This window comes from Stegodyphus dumicola, chromosome 9 (genome assembly GCF_044657685.1).
Source record: "Stegodyphus dumicola isolate Sdum_Otavi_A_Nest chromosome 9, ASM4465768v1".
Lineage (NCBI taxonomy): Eukaryota > Metazoa > Arthropoda > Arachnida > Araneae > Eresidae > Stegodyphus > Stegodyphus dumicola.
In genome coordinates, this window is record NC_140776.1 from 64,339,069 (window position 1) to 64,356,552 (window position 17,484).

At 30.6% G+C, this 17,484-nt stretch overlaps 1 protein-coding gene across 3 annotated transcripts in view; it reads right to left on the minus strand.

The window, feature by feature from the left end:
• LOC146995367 (clavesin-2-like) overlaps positions 1–17,484 on the minus strand; it is a 42,763-nt gene that overhangs the window by 12,033 nt on the left and 13,246 nt on the right. The window contains exon 1 of one of the 3 annotated variants that reach the window (XM_085823531.1): positions 67–320. The exons of the other annotated variants lie outside the window; for them this stretch is intronic. The gene's annotated coding sequence lies outside the window, so the exon portion shown is untranslated. Of the gene's footprint in view, positions 1–66; positions 321–17,484 lie in introns of those variants that run through there. 3 annotated transcript variants of the gene reach the window in all.

A 17,484-nucleotide genomic window follows, 5' to 3' on the forward strand; every position in this document is an offset into this window, starting at 1 on the left:
ACTATCTTAATTATTGATAACAATGACCAAAATGAGTCTTTAAAATATTACACAATAGATAATTACCAAGGAACAGCTATCTTCAAAGCGAATAAGAATATTACCACATATGTTAAAAACTACTTGCTCAATGAAAGCTAAAGAATAAACGTAAGAAAAAGCAAAAAGCACTCTCTATTCCTATGATGCTATATGATGTTAAAATTCGAACACCTGTTGGTATACCTTTTTCTTGCTTATCTTTAAGTGACGTCAAGAATACGTCACTGATAGCTTACAAGGTCCTCATTGTCTTTTTTTTTTTTTTTTTTTTTGCGTGTTTTTTGCATGAAAATATTTTATCAGTTATTTTTATCATTGGTTTCCTTGGAAATGATGACTTCTAGAACTATGATCATCACATGTATATTCAGTTATCAACGACTTTAAAAAAAAATAAATAAAAAAAAAGTGACAATTAAAAAATGATTGCAAATAATCAATAGATAATGACTTTTCAATTATCAGCGTAAATAACAGTACTTCAAAAAAAATTTATGCACAATAAATAACAATAAGCTACTGAAGTTTCGTTCTTTCTATTAACTTGTTATTTACACAGAGAAATAATGAAATTTCAGGTTTCTATTTTTATCTATTACATACTTTTCCTAACTGTATATATTTCATCCAAAAACACTACTTTGAAATATGCCATATAATTAAAAGTTTTAGGAACTGTATTAAATTTATCTTCACCCATAACGAAAAGTAATATTAATAGTTTAATTTTGCTTCTCAAACTCTCAACTGGCATACACTCCGCACACTTAAATTTCCTTCTGCTTCAAGAAAAAACTGAAGATTACTAATATGAAGGTGCCATTTAGAGAATATGCGCAGTAATATATAAATGAAGTGTACTGAAATCTATCTGCAAATTCAAAATACAAATTAAAAAATTTTAAAGTATCTGTCTTAGAAAGGTGATAGTAACTCTCAAGAATTTAATTTTATAAAAGGTTGTTTTTATCGTATTGAGATAAACGGACATTCACTGTAAGTGGACTGAAATAAAGAAGAGGCAAACATTTTTTTATTGACTAAACTAAAATAATAACTACCTGTACTTGTTCACACATTCGCCAACAGATGGCAGCACTAAAATAAATGCCAACGGAGTGTGCCATTTATTTTATGAGATTGCACTTGGCGAATGCTGTTTTTCCTCAAAATTAAGATAATTTTCACCATAAAAGCATTAAGTAAAGTTGTGCAAAGATTTTTAACAAGAGAAAATTTGTGTTTAATTCGACTGTTTATGTTAATGAAATTGAGAGTCCAGCATGTATACATAAAATGGACGGGGGGTCTGAGTAAAAGTAAATATGAAATACAATCTTGCCTATGAACCCATTTTCCCTTGAAAATTATTAAATTGGTAAATAATTTGCATTTATGCCATGAATATAAATAACATTTAAATGATAAGGATAATTCGACAACAAATTTTACAATAGCAGACTTGTCCTACGGTTTTTCCCAGTCACTACGCCACTTCTTCCCACAAGTGTTTCCTCTCTCACGGAAAAAAAGTTCTCGAAAGAGGTAACTTTATAAATAGTTAAGACTTTGATAACACCGGTAATAAAATATGCTACCAGCATTCGTGCGATTCGAGAAAGCGAACATTTAGTGCATTTAATTCAAAGAAAAACAACCTTCTTTTTCGGCAAAAATAATTCTAATCTTTTATTTTCATCATATAAAACAAAAAAGTAAAGTTACACAGCTTGCCATTCACAAACTCAATAAAAAAAAAGAAATCGCTAGAAAAAGAAAATCGTTAAAACAGTTAGTTAAAACTTGAACATGTTTGATTAAGTTGCCACCCGACAGTATTACATTAATTATATTATCATTATATTACGATAAATTATGTACCCCACGAATTATATTGCGACGAATATTCATGAAATAAATACTTTATTGCGCAAAAAATTAATTAAATGAAAGATAAATTTTATAATAAACTAAATTATATTTTTCAATATTGAATTATATTTAATTGCGCATTATTTTTAATAATCGGCCTCGTTACCACGTGACATATAATAAGATTACGTATTATTGAGAAATTAATTTAGCTATTAATTATTTTATTTAAACAGCATTTGTACTTTGACACATCGAAAAAACTTTAACAAACAAAAATAAGTAGTTTGATGTTAAAATAAAGGCTATTATGAGATTTTAAACTCAAGGGATAGCTTCTAAAGTTAGATTAGAAGCTCTGGAGATTGTACAAAACTTTGACAATAACGCTTTTCTTTTGTTCTGTTTATTTTTAACATGAGTTTCTTTGAGAGGGACGGCTCACGGAAAACAAAGGTTGAGAACGTGCTTTTTGAAAAGGATAACAGAGGTATTAAAATAATAAGTATTAAAATAATAAGACAGCGGAAAACGTTGGAGTAAATTTCGGATAATGTTCTATGTTTTTCAAGGAAAAATGCTAAGAAAATTAGTGATTTGTGCATGTTGGATTATCCAGACCTTGAAGATATAGCTTTCTCAAGAGCAATTAATATTCCTTTCCTATGCATACCCTATTTCACTGAATCACATAACTTCCTGATCTTCAATCGTATAAATAAAAATAAATGATAATATTATTAGACCTAATATTTTTTTCATTCCTTTGTCGTAATATGATTGCTAATGAAATATCTTGGTTTGAAACACGAGTCGTTACATGAAAAGAAAAATTTCGAAAGTGGTCGATGAACTCATTTCATCTGACCTTACCCTCTTCTTTGGATATGAAAAGATTAAATTGTTAATGTTAATAAGTTTTTTCCTTTCCCTTTCATCATATGAAAGATCCTCTGTTAATCACTTTGAACTTTATTAAAATGTTTTACCGAAAAGTTGCTTAAAATTATTCACGAACAAGCATGAAATGAGCAAAATGACTCCGAGGCTTATGGTTGAATGGCATTTTTATATATCTCTATTCAATGTGTCAACGCTTGATTTATAAAAGATTTCCATCCATGAATGAGAATGATTAGATATGATGTCAATCTGACTTGCAAAAGATTTCTATTTTGAACACGAAATGTTGGATAGAATGTCAAAAATGAAACAAGGAAGAGAAACTTTGAATCTCTTTCTCATTTCAAAACATAATAGAATGTAATAAAATGCTTTGAGATGAAAACCTGAGTTCCTTGAGTTGAAAAATAAATCCTTGAGTTCTGATTACATCTCACCTCTCTAGGCAGTAATTTTCTCACATATATTCGGTATATATTTGGCAACAAAATTTCTTCATCTTTGGTTGACGGTCGATAAAATAATAGAGAAGTCTCATTCTTCTGAAAGAGAATTCAGAAGATACAGATTCTCAAGATGGGTTTGCCTTGACTGACTGAAGGTTAACTTTCATCGTCCAAGACCATGACTTCTATTTCTAATTGCCAAGAGGCAATTCGGCGTTGATTTGTTTCGGTATTAATTTTAACATCATAACAAGTTTCCTTCAACTATATGAAGATTTTCAGACAACATCCGACTTTTGAGTGACCTGACCTCTTTTTTTTTTATATGGATTAGTACACCAGCTTCGCAAGGTGAAATTCTTCTGAAACATTTTACAATTTTGAGTTAACCTTTCTGATGAATAACTTCCTTATCAACAACGATTGGTATAGTGATACAGTGTAAATAATTAAGTAGTTTGAAATAAGCATATCCAAGGGAACAATTTTTTTCCGGTAAATTAAAAGGTTTAATACTAGACATTCATTTTGCGCAGGCATATATTAAAGTGGAACTCCCCAGCCATTTTCATGGCCTATAATTTTAATTGGAAATCCACCTTGTGTACGAGAGTGAGACATATACATGGAGGAAAAAAATGTCCTGAAGAAGTGACTCTAACGATTGCAATGCTTCATTATTCCATCACCTTTAAAATGACAATAGTGACATACGTTCTCGAGTATTTCAAGGTTTTATTCCCATAACATGTCAACTATTGGTGCAATGTTCGACTTTAAACTTTTCATCTTTACTTCCTTCACCTTGAACATAATTCTATTGTAAATTAGAGGAAGTGGAAATATAGTATCGCTAAATAAGGCGACTTGTAGAGTCATTAGGATTTTTGAAGCAGGAACACGTGAAAAATGTGCAATACCCTCACCGGGTCTCGAATACACGCTGAGCGCTACCGTTACACCACAAAGGCATGCGGAAAACAGGAAGAAAATATCCCCTTTTAAATGGCGACTGGGGATTAGGGGACCCATCACCAAATCCTGGTGATAAAGAATCCTCCACCATTACCTTTCAGTCACCTTTTCACGCCACTGTAGAGTCATTAGGTTATTTTGAAGCAGGAGCAATGAGCATTGCCCTCACCGGTACTCAAACTTGTGCCTCTCGAATACACGCACCGAGTTACACCCCGAAGGCATGCAGAAAGGAGGGAGAAAATACATTAAAGAATGATAGGCGAAGACAGGTGGTGCCTTTCAGTGGAGCTACTTATTAAGGGGACTATATTTCTAAAACATTATGTGTATAAATATTTTACTAGCAATTAATCTACTTGAAAGGTTAAAAAATGCATAATTATAGTATTCATCGAAATAAATGTTAAGTTTCTAATGAAAAAAGTCATTTTTATTTAATATGTATTTATTTATTTTACGATTGTTTTGAAAACAACAGATTTCACAAATAGCATTTCTTATTATATGTTAAATTGTTAGTTAGAATTATAATGTAGGTAATTAATTGGGCATCGCAGTTATTAAGCGATTCCAAAAAAAGTGACTTAAAGAAAAATGGAAAAATGAAAAAGAATCTTTAAAAAAATTTTCAATCAGCGAAATAGTATTTGGAATACGACGATGTCAAAGAATGAAGCAATAATTACAACCCCGAAATTGCCTCAGACATATTTTTAAAAAAAAACTAATTACATGAATTTTCTAAGCTTATATATGATGTCAAATAAGAAATAAACTTTTCCAAGGCTTCTTCATGTCCTGCATAAAATATAAACATTTACTATCATCATTATTACAGAAGTGAAATGTCTTTGTGATGAATTATCTATCCTTTTCTTGCAAAACTTCCCACTAGAGAGGTCATAGTTTAAATATGCATCGCATAACTGCTGTTCCACTTTTGTTCATCCGAATTATGCAAATAAATCGTCGATGAAACTTCATAACTAAATTAGTTTGTCAATTGATTATTATGTCAAGGTGTTATACCTTGACATCAGCTATAGTTCGAGAGAAGACGTTTTCTTTCTGCACAGAGAAAAAACGTTTCAAGTTGCAACCTAAAAACTTAACGAGAAACAGAAATGCTGAGATTTATATCGCAGTAATGGCACTAATACTGCATTTAAGCAATTTAGGTTTTGAAAAGAAGTTTTTTCCAAATGTGTGGTTCTGATAGTGAAGTCCATTAAACTGGTAGGCATGATATACTGTTTTATTTTACCATCTTTTATTATTTATTAGTAATAGTAGTAAATAATCTTCAAAACTGAAATCTTTTCGTGAAAATTTCTCGGTAAGTTTTCAAAATTCTATAAAAAATTTTCGAAACCTATTTCCTTTCTATGTGTAATTAATACCTCAATTTCTAAAGGAATTTTATCACGTTTAGCCAAATGTCAAGTGTTCTAGCTTGGTAGGAAAAATGTTATTGTTATATCTATTTCAGACTCGAAAAGACGTAAAGTATTGAATTTTTTAATTAATTAAGTTTGGGCAAAAGTATTTTTTTTTCCTTGGTTTTGATTATGCACTCATACAGATATATTGATGGATTTATTACATGAATATGCCTTTACTTCTTTACCACACTTGGCGGAAAATAAAGATAGTCCATATTTAAATATGTTCTTATAATTTAAAAAAATCTCAATTCTATGTTCCCCAGGGAAAAACCCTTAAACTGGTGCAGATTTTATGTAATACTCTTGATTTCAAGGGCGAATTGACATGGGTCCATTTTCTTCACTATCACAAAAAAAAAAGGGGGGAAGGCAAGATATCTGGCCATGATTCTTACAGAAATCCTGTTTAATACAATTTGATAAGGCTCTTAATTGACTACGTGAATATCTTAAAAAAAAATGCCATGGTCGTGAATGTGTCGGACTTTGATTTCTAACCACTTTTGATAGTAATATATAATAAATTTAGAATGCATTTTTAGAGCAAGATTTTGAAATTTCTTGATCTCCGTTTTTGAAATATAATGGCTTACATGGAAAATGTAGCAAATAAAAGTCCTCCACATACAACGTATCTGAATTGCATGTATGGGCCAGATATCAGACACAAATAATCAACTTTATAAATGTTTGCTCCAGTATTTGATAAGTAATCATTGCCAGATTATCTCAGATAGAAGATAAATACTATCCAACTTGAAGACTACTGATAAGATAATTCTATAGAAATTATGTCTATTAGCATATCAAGAAAATATAGTGGATGAACAAGACAAAAAGAATGATGGAATATAATGCAAACGATTCAGTCAGTTAAGGGGACTGAATAATTATTTCTGAATGAATTATTTCAACGTTGTATTCATAGTTCAAATCACAACATATTGTTTCCATTTATAACTATGATTTAATTTATCTGTCATTTCTACAGTAAATTAATAAGTAACTAACTCAAGTAAATTAATAAATGGATTCAATCTAAATAGTGTTAGTACATCTGGTTTGTCTTTGAAAGTCTAATACAAAAATAATTCCTCTGAAATGCAATTTAATTTATCACGCATTATTTTACTGTCTTTAGTTACATCAATAAAGATTTATTAACAAATATAAAGTCTCATTTCCGCACAGATTAGATGGTAATTAAATGCTGCTCAGATAGGAAAGTGATTAATGACACTCACTGCCGTACCGAAGGGCCCGAGTTCGAATCCCGAAGAAGGCATGGATGTAAACTGCCTGTACCTTTCTATGAGGTAACGGTGGCCGCCTATTGAATGCCTCCATAATAAAATAGCCACCGCTTCTGGCTTTACTAGGGCCAAAACCTCTTCAGTGCCCGCCCTCGCAAAAAGGTGGTGATTAAATTATATATTTAATTATATAAATGATAATTAAATTAAATTATAAATATTATTTTGAGTAGAGACAATAATTAAACAATTTAAAAAAATTTGATGTCAAATTATCTCGGAGCTAAACACACTTTACAACTACTGAAATTTGGGAACATTTAAAAACATTGAACACTGAACCATGAAACCTTGGATACACTAAACATATTAATGACAGCAAATAAATTAAAAATATTTCTGAAATGATTTATCCCCTATCTTTATTTTCATTCTAGTGCTTGCAAATTCTCCAATTATCTGTAAGTATTCCTCGTTGCATCAGACTGATATATGATAACCTGGCACATTTAATTTTTTAGAACTATTGAGCAATATGTTGACTACTACACTTTTCTTAACGACTGATAAAATTTTAAAAATTTTACAGCAAATAAATTTCCAATCTTGAAACAATATCGAGCCTGTTCTAGTTAAGGTACTCGACGGAGAAACTTTCAATCAATTAAAAAGTAGGTCACGAATTACGCCACTCTTCCTAGAGCAAAGATGAAGGACTGCTGACCTTAAACTCTTTTCGTCAGATCGCTTATCCTTCCTTTCATTATTTCAAACACCGATCGTTGTTGTCACATCAAGAAGTGGGACAACATTAAGAAGGAACAAACCACTTGTTTCCCCGTGACCGATACCAAGGTTTTTAAATGCTTTTTAGATATTCAATAAGTCAGCTACTAACAACACATATAAACATTTGTTTGCTTGTCATTTCATAATTGCTGAACCGTTAAGACAATGATCAGCAATATGGATTGATTTGAATTTCAGTTGTGATTTCAAATGGTGTTTTGTTTCCTTAGGCGGATATTCATGTCTGAAATGCAGAAGGAATACTAAAATGAAATAAATGTTGATAGAAAGCAGATGAATAAAAAAGGGTTTAAAAAAGTTTGAATTTCAGAGCTTGATTAATCAAGCATGGTTTTTTTTAAATATTGTAAGATGAATAAATGACTTTGGAGGTCATTAATTGTTGATCCTTTTTATGACAAAATATTTTTTTCTTTTTTTAATTTCTTTTTCTACGTATATCTATATTTTCTAATGAAGAATATGAGAATTTGAATACAAATTCGTTTTAGTTTAGAAATAATGCCAAGATTTTAAAAAACAAAATCTAATCTAAAAAGGGCTAAGGTGAGATCATAAAAATTTTTCATCTGTGATTTCTTTTTGATCAGATAGATTTTTCAGACATTCTATCATTCTAGTAAACGTGCGATTTGACAAAAATTGCTACGCAGTTGAAAAAAAAGATTGACCATCGACCATGATATTACCATTACAAGCATAGGTAAAAGCTCTGATTACTCATTTGTTACAGAAAATGTGATAAACGGATTTATGATACGGGAGTAATTTTTATGAGACCCTCCAGTGAGGTGAGGCCTCTTGTTTGAAAACCCCTCGTTAAAACAAAAATTCAATCGGATTCCAGGTGTTGGACTCTATAAAGCTCGAGCTGTTTGTTAGCTTCCCACAAACCACGCGTTCCATGACTACAAAGAGTAGCTCTTTTTTGTTTTCTCGCCTATTGAGTTTACGCTTCTCAATAAAATTTTTGGACAGGTGATACAAAAAGTACAGAAGGATCTCTAACGATTAAGCTTACCTGCTTCCTTTTAAATTTTTCTTTACAATGTGTAATCTTGGGATGGTGGAAGAAAATAAGTACATAATATATTGTATACTTTTAATTGGTAAGGTTGTAAAGTCATTAGGTTTATTGGAAGCAGGAAAGATGAAAAATATGCAACCGCCTTCGCCGGGAATCGAACCACGGTCCTCTGGAGTACCGGCCCAGCGTGCTACCGTTACACCACGAAGGCACGCTAGGGAAGTGGGAGAAATACCTTATAAGGTTTACTGAAAAGATTACTTTGGTGCTTTCATAAAATAAGCAAGAAAAAGAAAAAATGGTTATTTTATCAACTTTATAGGCATTTACATGTATTTGCATACTTGTTACCATTTTTATGTTTCAAACATTGAAAAAATAATTAAATAAAAGAGGAATACTTATTTTATTGTACTTCTGTTATCATCTAATCATTTTAATTAACCTTACTTTTAGAAATATCTAATTTAATAAACAAACACCTCTGGAATTTCCCAAGTTCTTAGAAGAATCTAACTTCAAGGACTTTATGGTTGGTTGTTTTTAATGTGGCGAAAGTCCAGAGGGAAGTTTTCAGTATATTTTCAAATTTGAGTTCCTAATGCCTAAAATGTGTTTAGTTCGCTTCTGCTATAATACAATTAATTCCAACTGCCATAGCCACTAAAATGTCTCAAAGTTATTTAATAAACTTCATTTCAAATGAATGCTGTTTTAGGAATAGTTATCTATAAGATCAAAAAACTGAACTAGTGATGCAGCAGAAAGAAATATGAAATAAGAGATAAACATGAAAATAATGTGATCATTCAGATGATGTCGTAAATGAATCGTAAAATGTGTATTTCCAATAATAAAATTGCCTTCGCGAATGCTTAGAAAATATGCATAAATCATTAAAAACCTTATTTTAATTGAAACAGACATATTAGACTTCCCCCCCCACAATAGTGCATTACTAACATGTTAAAACCTGAGACTTGCCAATCATATAGCAATGAAAATTTCTTTGACAAAAATAAAATTAATTTGCAAATGTTACGTAAATAATGATTCCAGTTTAAATTAAAAAATCATCAGATATCACGGACAGATAAACTGTTTACGATATAAATGAACGCAATTCTGATTTCTAAATATAAATATGTTAATAAGGTTAGCAGTTGTATTAACTAATTATATTTTGTGCTAAAATAGTTTTAAAAAATGTGAAAGATTAATTACAATTTTTTCAGATAAAAATACGTATGTTGTTATCATGCTTTAAAATTAAATTAAAAATGAATAAACATTTTTTATCCTCGGTATCGTGTTTTATTATATTTTAATGTTTTGTTATTATTTCATTATTTTATTGCACCATTCAGTTCAGAATTTCTAGATATTTTTCATTAGAATTCTTCGAATTCGTTTCGAAAATTCGAATTCGTTTCGAATTCTTTTCGAAATTTATTCAAGTAGCCATTATAAATAGTTTGAGAAGTAAATAAGTAAATAAAAAAGAAATATTTCCCCAAAACAGTAGAATGTTATTTTCAAGTGAAAAATCTGGCATTGTTTGGAATATCTAGCATTGTAAACAAAACATAGTGCTGCATTGTATAGAATGCCTAGGTATTCTACACAATGTCGTAAGTTTTTCATCCACGTTTTCAACAACAATTTCAAGCTATGATGGCAGCATAACTTTTTTTTTTTAAATACAATAATCTATTTTAAAAGACATTTCGAATAGTTAAAAATATGGAATACTTTACATCGAAATAACAATGAAATTAAATTTCCCGTACAGAAATATGACAAAAATTGTGTAACGAAATAATTGTTCAGAAAAATTTAAATTAAGATTTAAATTGCCAGTTGATAACTATAGTGTGGAGAAAGTGAAAATAAAATTGTTATAAAGACAATTGCTTTAAAACACAAGAAACAACCTTAAAATGCTTAGAATCGTAAATCTTGGCTGTGAGATATGAATTATTTTGATTTAAGCAAACGGTGCGAAATCCCATTTACCAAATGCTATATTATAGGAAGAGACGGATTAACATGCAAAACACAGTTACTTTATCTAATGCTTAAAACAAAAAAGTAGCTAATATTATTTGACCAAATCACGCGTGGTAAAATAAAGAGGAATGATTGTACTTACAACAAAGAGCAAGTGATCTGCAGCAAAAACCTACACTCTTTTCTCTTTCCCTGATTCGGAAACTTTGGGAGCCCTCGAAGAAACCAATCGGAATACCTCGGGAACGCTCGGATATATTGCAGATGGAGTCAGATATCAATATCTGTCGCAGTTTGCAATAGTTGCATCTTCCCTGACCTTTTGTTCCATTATATATACATGTATGTACAGTCCCTGGAAAAACACAGGGGCGGAGCTAATACGGGAGTCCCAACCAACCAGAAACCCCCACTTCGTAAATTTTGTTTTCTTCCCAGACCTTGAATTTTCTAAACAAGTGGGGGGAGGGGGGCAAAAGCCCCGAGGAGGTGGGATTACCACTGGGTTTGCCCTGGTTCACTGGCGCTATCTCTGGCCCAATATCCCCCCCATCACAAACATTTCTTGAGAGGCTAAAGGTTATCTTTGTACTTGGACCATTTCCCCTACATTTTCTGAACCCTAAGAGAAGAGTTATTGTTGTTTATCTCACTTCAAGGCCGAAGGTCACTTCGCAATCCCCACCCCTCAAGAGTAGTTCCAGAAAGTTCTTTCATTCCGGATGATCCACTTTTCCATTATAGAACTTATCGCTGAAACTGACATCAAGAGATTTTAATGGAATTGCGATTTCAATAGTGGCGCAAGTGAATGAAGGTGGAAATCCCTCAGTGATTTTGTTGTCACCACAACAACTCATATACATGCATCTGTAGTAAATAATTGGCATTGCAAGAATAAATTTATAAATATTATTGCATGATAAAATCTTTAGTTTTTCTGTAAAAAACCTTAACCTGCTAGTTATCACTTCCAACTAGAATTAAATAATATTTTAAGTAAGTAACTAAATTTGTGCGTCATAAATCCACAATTGAGATCTCTTCTCTTGTTTTATTTTCCTTTTTTATTTTTAGTCTTGTAGACTTTTAAAATTTTTATTTATTATTTTTTCGAGTGTATAGCTATAAGTTTTAATGCATAGGCTAATGTAACTTTTCAAGTTTTTTATTTATTATAGTTAAGACTGCGTAACTGTAATTATACCTGTATTATTTATTTTAGATTATTCACTCTCTTAATTCTCGTTTCATATTTTCTTAATTTTTGATTTTATTTAATGTCTTAATGCAATATTAATCCTTGATGTATGAAAATACTTTTAGCATCTGATATTTCATTAACAAAAACATGAGAACCTTGACATCGAATGATCAAATAAACACATTTTAAATTAAAAATAATTAAATTACACACTTTTTTGGTTTTCTGTTATTAGCTGCAAATTCAGATTATTAATTGAAAAGTAAACATTTTTCTCAATCTAATTCATGAATTTGTTTTAAAAAAATCTTTCAAAATGCAGGCGATTTATCTTAGGTAAGTAATTTAATTTTCTGGTTTTAGCAACATAGTTAGGTGAAATTATTACTTAATTAGATGAAATAAAATGTGTGGATAAAAATAATTCCACTCAAAAAATAAAATACCAATAAATTATAAAATGTGATGAAAATGGACCTCAAATAAATTTTTTTGAGTATAATAATTAACGTTAAGGTACTGCGGTGCTCAAAAATATGATCGATTTCAAACTACATCGCTCTTTAATATGATTTCAAAATGTGTGCTTCATAAAACTACTATATATTTACAATTTTAAAGAAAAGTTTTCAAGAGAAAGTTACACATGCGGAAACTCAGGAAAATGTCCATGCAGCTCTTGAATTCGATCCGATACACCAGTTTATTGTTGTTTGTATAATTATGAATGACACAAGATTAAGATGGAAAGGGTATAGATTTCAGTATAGATTAAGATGGAATTTTTATCTAAACTTCTTTTACTGGAAGCTATTTCTTCAAAATCTTTATCTGCTTCGCATGACAGATTGAGATAATTAGATGGGGATTTTTCAAACGTAATGAGTCAGTCAGATGTAGAACCGGAGGAAAAAACTAAAGTTCAATGGAACCTAAGCCGAAATACAAGAGATAAAAATTTTGGAAAACTGGTTTACAACAACATTGATCTCTCCCCCCCCTTGATGATTCCTTGAAATATTTCTGAGATTGAAAGAAGCTATTCTTGCATAAAAATACTGTGGCTACAGTTAAACGTAGCCTAGTCGTAGAATAATGCATCTACAGCCTGATTTATTGTAGAGTAACTATAGTATATTACTGTTGAGTAGCTATTGTGTAATATAAAACTGTAAAGTAAACTATTGTATTTTATAGTATCTATTGTATAGTATTTTAGATGACTCTAACCTACTGTACAGAGGTATGCACTTTTTTTTCAATATTGAGTAGTTTATTTTCAGTCTGATGCGTCGACTTGCATATAGAAACCCACCTGTCAATCGACTTGGAAAAAGAAGGAATGTTTGTCAAAGAATAATTCCTTGATAGAGCTCAGTATAAATATTTAAAATATTCATCTTATTTTAAGCCTTTTTTATATCAATTTAAAATACGATTAACGAAATTTTGGAATAACGACACAATATACTGCAATTATAAGGAAATGGAGGGAAGAAATTGGCATATTTCCTGTCGTATATGCTGTATATTACACAATCATTGGAATGCCCTTTTCTATATGGGCAAAAACAAAAAATTATTATCTCACGCAAATAATTCTTTGAAATCTATTATGTCTTCGAATTGTACCGATTAGTTCGGGGGGGGGAGAATATGTTTCTCTTTCAATGACTATTTTCCGTTTTGATATTTTTTCTGCAGTATTTCAGTTCTCCTTCAAATAAGATATGTTAAACAATTAAAAATAGAAATTTCATTCTATCGAAATGGTGTAATGCTTGCCTAAATAAGTCGTTGCAGCTAAACTCTATGTAAGTTTCTATAGAGAAGTGGCACATTAAGCAGCGTATCGTAGAGTTCGTTAGAAGTTTGCCTCTTAAAATATGCAGTTATTTTGAATATTTACCAGTGATTAAATTTTGAAAAAAAAAGTTGCAATTATACATGAAAATTACTAGAACATCTCTCAGCAACAGAATTTTGTACTATTGTTATTCAAACTCCAGAAGAATTCAAGAAAAATGAATTTTTTATTCCGCTGAATTTTGTCAATACACGACAGTAGAGTCCTGCAAGCTCAACATAATGTAAACTGAGTATGTCGAGTTTAATGGAACAAGGGGTAGGTTTTTTAGAACTTTTAATATTTAACCCTTTGACGTCCAACATCTAAATCCATGGTAATTTTGTTTACACTTTAACCTTTCTCCAGTCTCTTTAAGGCATGTAGTTTCATTTCCATTGTCGCGTTAGTTTTTTTTTTTCGAACGACATTTTCATTTCACAGAATATCAATAGTTCCCAAAAATATGGAACATTTATACGGCTGGATGTGAACTAAACTGTACCGGCAATGAAATGGTGTAAGTTTAGTTTCCAATAAGATGCAGTTACAAAACTTCAGACAAGTCTCGATCGTTTCGCAACAACAGAAAGGAATGTGAGCCAGCGGCCAGCCGCTACTTGACTTTTTTCCTATCCTCGAAACAAACAAGCAGCTTTGCAACAAGTATTACAACATATCTTGAAATTTGTTACGCAGTTCCAAGAATTAATGGTACAATGTGAAAACGGCAAAAATTACAGAAAAAGAACACTCAAATCTTTGAAAAGAACAGGAAAGACATATACATAAATAATAATTATATGTGTAATATTTGCTCTGTTTGGTCTAAAAAGTTCGTAAAGAGTTGTTCAAGTTATACGGAATGTCGAGATATCGGGAGTCGAGTTTGCGGGATTCTTACACAAGTCCAATAATGCAACAAGCGCCTTGCCCCTGCGCAATGGGCCATTCACCCTTTTTGAAATGTGTTCGCCGGAGAAAACAGGAATCTAATGCACAAGATTTCTAACTTTTTTCATTTACAATTAATTTTTTTTTTAAAGGAAGCGCTGTAGTGGAAGCATCTGTTTTATCAGTACCGACTTTAAAGAACTTTTTAATATCCGAATCAAGATATTATATAGGATCTCGAATTCTTTAGTCCTGAAAGCTTTTATTTGTGACTGTTTGTCAGTTTTGAGAGCTTATTCTTCATTTGCAAAATTATTTCTACTCATTTTTTTAAAAAAAATCGCTATTACTATATTAAAAGATTTTAGAATTTTTCCGACGGAGGGGGGGGGACAGAAAGACTTATTTAGTTGTAGTTTAAATCAATGTATATAGGTTCTATAAACTTTTATGTTTATTTGTATTCTTCACAGTTTATCCTTGTATCAACAGAGAAAATGTAATCATTACAGCCTAGAATGTTCTATGTTTGTTTGCACGTGCCACGCTTAGCAGTTCTATTATCGGTGATTATCCGCAATCATTCACTTACTTAAGTGTGATATTATCATTTAAACAATACATTTAAGAATATACACCGTAACTTTCAATGCCATTTGGATCAGAGATAAAAATGAAGAATAAGTTACAAGCCTGAAGATATTTCAAAGCACTGCAAAATGATTCTGGACAAAAGGAAAAGAACAAAAGACCGTAGTATATGAAACTGTTCAATTTTTATTTAACAACAGTTTAAAATTAGAGCTCAATTTACAAAAATTACACTTAACAGTTTTAATAGCTGTGCCTTTGCAGCTAATAATAATTATGCTATTAGCGCGTTTGTAGTTCAAGTGCTCTTATCCCTAATTTCTGAGATTTATTTAAATCTAAATACTTTTAAATCTTACAATCAGTTAACAGTGCAACATACTTCCATAAATTCAAATACCAAATTATCCGGATAACTTGTTCTTCTCTTAAGGCAAAATAAAATGAAGTTTTTAAAATTATCTGAGCTTTTTTTTTATTTTTACTTTGACGCACAAGTTTATCAATTTATATTACATCGTTATACTATTTTATGTCAATACAAATTACACCTTGTATGTTAGTTTAATACAAATAATTTAGATTTTACACTAATAAAATTTACATTAAAAATAAAATTATATTAAGCTTGTTCAGCCATTAGGATTTTTTGATGGTGGCGAAGTGAAAAAGTGCAATGCCCTCGCCGGGACTCGAACCTGGACCTCTGAAACATTCGCCGAGTCTGCTGCCCTTTACACCACAAAGGCATGCGGAAAGGAGGGAGAAAATGCATTTATAAACTAATAAAAAAAAAAAGAATTTTTTCTTAATTTTAACTAGGTAAAAATAAAAACAGAGTTCTGTGCTTAGCATCAGAAACCACATCAATAAAAATTATTATTTTATTTTGGATGAAATGGATAAAATTGTGTATTTAATAAATGAGAAATAATAACTTTGTTTAATTTTTGAAGAAATTTTTATATGAATTATTCGTTTTTATAGTCTATTTTACGAAATTAAACGTATACACATTTTTAATATGTAATCTGAGAAGGAATAAAATACAATAAATTAAAGAGTAAAATCTCTTTACTTGCATTCCACTACACATACATATGCCTTATCGACGGAGGGGGGATTAGGTCTGTTGGGGTAATATATTCATATATTATAAGTTTTATTGTAAGTATTAAATACTGCACATTTCAACTGTACTGACGGATACACCTAAGACAAATTCCAGAATTGCACGCTTATAAGCAATTTTATCACTTCTATGTTAATATTTATCAATTTTAGTTCATTAATACTTGACTGGATATTTTAAAAGGCATGTAAGTTTGTTTAATGCTTAAATAGCAAAATAATAACCATGAAATGAAAAACATTATAAAGGTATAGGATTTCAGGAATTTAGTCATATTTTTTAGCAAATAATTATGAAAAAGAAATTACTTCGATGCCGCTCATAGACAAGTGCTACATAACGCCATGCATATTACTTATTATTAGACCAAAGAGTTAGAAAAGAAGTTATTTTATAAAGACTGAGAGCTAGCGCCACCTCGCGGAGGTCGAATTTTCGATTCGGCGCAGCATTTAAATTTTTAATGAACGGAAACGATCGTAAGAGAGAGAAATTGAAAGGATGTGTGTATGGAAAGCAAATTAAATAACATAGCGCTAACTAAATTAATTAAAACAGCGATAATTAAATTTAATAATACAGCAAGTGACAAACTATTATTTAACAATTCTAAATAAAAAAAAAAAAAAAAATATGCAATGATTGTACAATTTTTAAAAATTATAAAAATTTAATATCTGCTTTTCAAAAACTGCAGTTTGTTTTTAGATTCAGCTTTAGTGAACAATTTTTATCACTGACAACACTTTTTCTACGTTGAGAACTGTAACACATGGAAAGTTCTTATACTTCATTGTCTATGTCATCATCACTGCCAGTCTAGAACAGAACAGCTCCATCTGTCGGCCTTCAAAAACCAGCAAGATTTAAGACATTTTTTTTTTTTTTTTTTTTTTAAGTGCTTACGTAAAAGGAATTTAACTATCTTACGGAAGAATCGGCAAGTGACCCCGCACAGCGTTTATTATGAGTTAATTAAATCTGGAAGATTCTACTCACGTTAAAGTCCTTCTTATTCTCGTACTCATCTT